The sequence below is a fragment of the Myotis lucifugus genome, unplaced genomic scaffold (genome assembly GCF_000147115.1).
Source record: "Myotis lucifugus unplaced genomic scaffold, Myoluc2.0 scaffold_588, whole genome shotgun sequence".
Lineage (NCBI taxonomy): Eukaryota > Metazoa > Chordata > Mammalia > Chiroptera > Vespertilionidae > Myotis > Myotis lucifugus.
In genome coordinates, this window is record NW_005871636.1 from 253,336 (window position 1) to 256,196 (window position 2,861).

A 2,861-nucleotide genomic window follows, 5' to 3' on the forward strand; every position below is an offset into this window, starting at 1 on the left:
AGATCATTTCTGCTCAGAAAATATGTATATAAATGAGATATAATATGGTGTATACTAGTGACCCGGTGCACAGATTCATGCACATGAAAGGAAATTATTAGAAGGTGGCCGGTGGGGCGGGACTGGGCGAAACAGGCTGGACACATCTTGGAACCAACCTCCCACGGTCCCTCCCCTGCCAGCTGCACCTGGGGTGGTGCTGTGGCTCAAAGGGCATCTGCGGAGTGAGCAGGGTCCCTTCAGCAGGTGGGGTCCCTCGGCCTGGCCTGTGGGGATCGGCCGAAATTGGCTCTCCAACATCCCCTGAGGGGTCCCAGAGTGTGAGGGCACTCTGCAATGTTGCTGTCATACCGGGTGTGGAACGCAAACACAAGTGTGCAGTAAACCAGATTCGGGGCCAACGGTGCCCCAGCAATAATATAACCCATGGCCAAAGGTGGAATCATGCGGCCCCGCAAGGAATCAGGCTCCCTCCTCTCTGGTTTTGGGGTGTGTCACCCAAGAATCACTACTGCCAAGTCACTACAGCTCGGCAGCTCCTGCATTGAGTGTCTGTCCCGTGGTGGTCAGTGCACATCATAGCTACCAGTCGGACAAACACTTAGCATATTAGCCTTTTATATATAGAGACTAGAGGCCCGGTGCACGAATTCGTGCATGGGTGGGGTCTTTTAGCCTGACCGGCAATCGGGGCTGATCAGGGCTGTCTTGCCCAGTTCCGACTGGGGCCGATCAGGGCCAGCTGGTCAGGGGGGAGGGACCATGGGAGGTTGGCTGGCTACAGAAGGTTGGCTGTGGGAGTGTACTGACCATCAGGGGGCAGCTTCTGCATTGAGCATCTGCCCCCTGGTAGTCAGTGTGCATCATAGCTACCAGCCAGTCATCCAGTCATCTGGTCGTAATGTTCACTTAGGCTTTTATATATATAGAGGCCCGGTGCACAAATTAGTGCATGGGTGGGGTCCCTCGGCCTGGCTGGTGATTGAGGCCTATTCGGGGGGCTGGCCAGCTGGGGGGAGGGGCTGCAGGAGGTTGGCCATCGGGGGAGAGGGGCAGGAGAGGCCACGGGAGGTTGGCCGATCCCGGGGGGTGGGGGAGCCGCTGGGGGGAGGGGGTCACGGGAGATTGGCTGTGGGAGTGCACTGACCACCAGGGGGCAGCTCCTGCATTGTGTGTCTGCCCCCTGGTGGTCAGTGTGCGTCATAGTGACGGGTCGACTGGTTGTTCCAGTCGTTCAGTCATAATGGTCACTTAGGCTTTTATATATATAGATGTATGAACATGTAATTTGTAGCACAACAAAAAATAAGCATTTCCACAAAAGAATTCTGTCAAGATTCCCCAGGGCCAGTGTATTAGTCATCTACTGTTACACATAACAAACCAACGCAAAATGCAGTGATTTGAAACCACACATATCCATGATCTCAGTTTCTGTGGATCAGGTGTGGGCGTGGCTGAGCTGGTGTCTCTGACTCTCTCGTGATGTTACAGTGAAGCACCAGACTGCAGTCTCCTACAAAAACTTGACTTTGCAGTCAGGGAACCCACTTTTTTTGCTCCTTTTTCGTGTGTGTGTGGTAAGATATACATAAAATTTACCATCGTAACCATTTCTAAGTGTACACTTCAGTGGCATTATGTGCATTCCCCTTGTTGTGCAACCATCACCACAAAGCTTTCATCTTCCCAGCTGCAACCATACCTGTTAAACACTAACTCCTGTCCTCCCCCTACCCCTATCCTCCCCTTACCCTGTCCCCCCCTCCCCCAGCCCCAGGCAGCCATCACACTCCTCTCCATCTCTGTGGATTTGATTATTCTCATTACCTCATGCACATGGAATTATACAGTATTTGTCCTTTGGTGATCGGCTTATTTCACTTAGCATAATGTTCATGCTATAGCATGTGTCAGAGCTTCCTTCATTTTTATGGCTGAAGAGTATTCCACTGTAGGCATATGCCACACTTCTTATCTGTGCTTCCGCCAATGGACACTGAGAGGCTCCCACCTTTGGCTGTTGTAATGAACATGGGTATACGACTGTGTGCGTCAGTTCGTTTCAGGCAACTGGACTGAGGGTCTCAATTCCTTGCCACACCACATGGTCCCTCCATAACACTGCTTCCATGGCAGCTTGCCTCCCCAGCATGAAAGAGAGAGAGGAGAGAGAGAGAGAGAGAGAGAGAGAGAGAGAGAGAGAGAGAGACCAAGACCTAGAAGGAAGCCAGTCCTTTTATACATAATCTCAGAAGTAACAAGCCATTACTCCTGTCATTCTGTTAATAAGAAGCCCATTATTAAACCCGGCCCACACTCCAGGGAGGGGAGTGCACAGTGAAGTGAATACCAGGAGATGGGAAGGGTTGGGAAACACTGTTAAAACTGCCTATCATAACCAGATAAGTGCATGTCTATCAACTGAATCTAAAAATCAAAATAAATGAAGGAGTCTAATGATCAAATTACACTGATGAATAAAGTAGAACCAGAGGCATAGACACATGGAACAGACTGATGAATCTCAGAGGGAATGGGGTGGGGATGGATGTGGGTGGGAAGAGATTAACCAAAGAACTTATATGCATACTAGAGGCCTGGTGCACAAATTCATGTATGGGTGTGGTCCAGCCAGCCCGCCCTGATGGGGGCCGGACCAGCGGGAGGTGGGGAGGGGGGGACCTGATGGGGGCCCGGATCAGGCTGGTTGGCTGCCACAGTGCTCATCATAGCCACCGGTCGTTCTGGTCGTTCCACCATTCTGGTTGCTGGGCTTTTATGTAGAGAGATATGTATTACCCATGGACACAGACCATAGGGTGGTGAAGGCCTGGGGCAGGGCAGGAACTGGGTAGAGG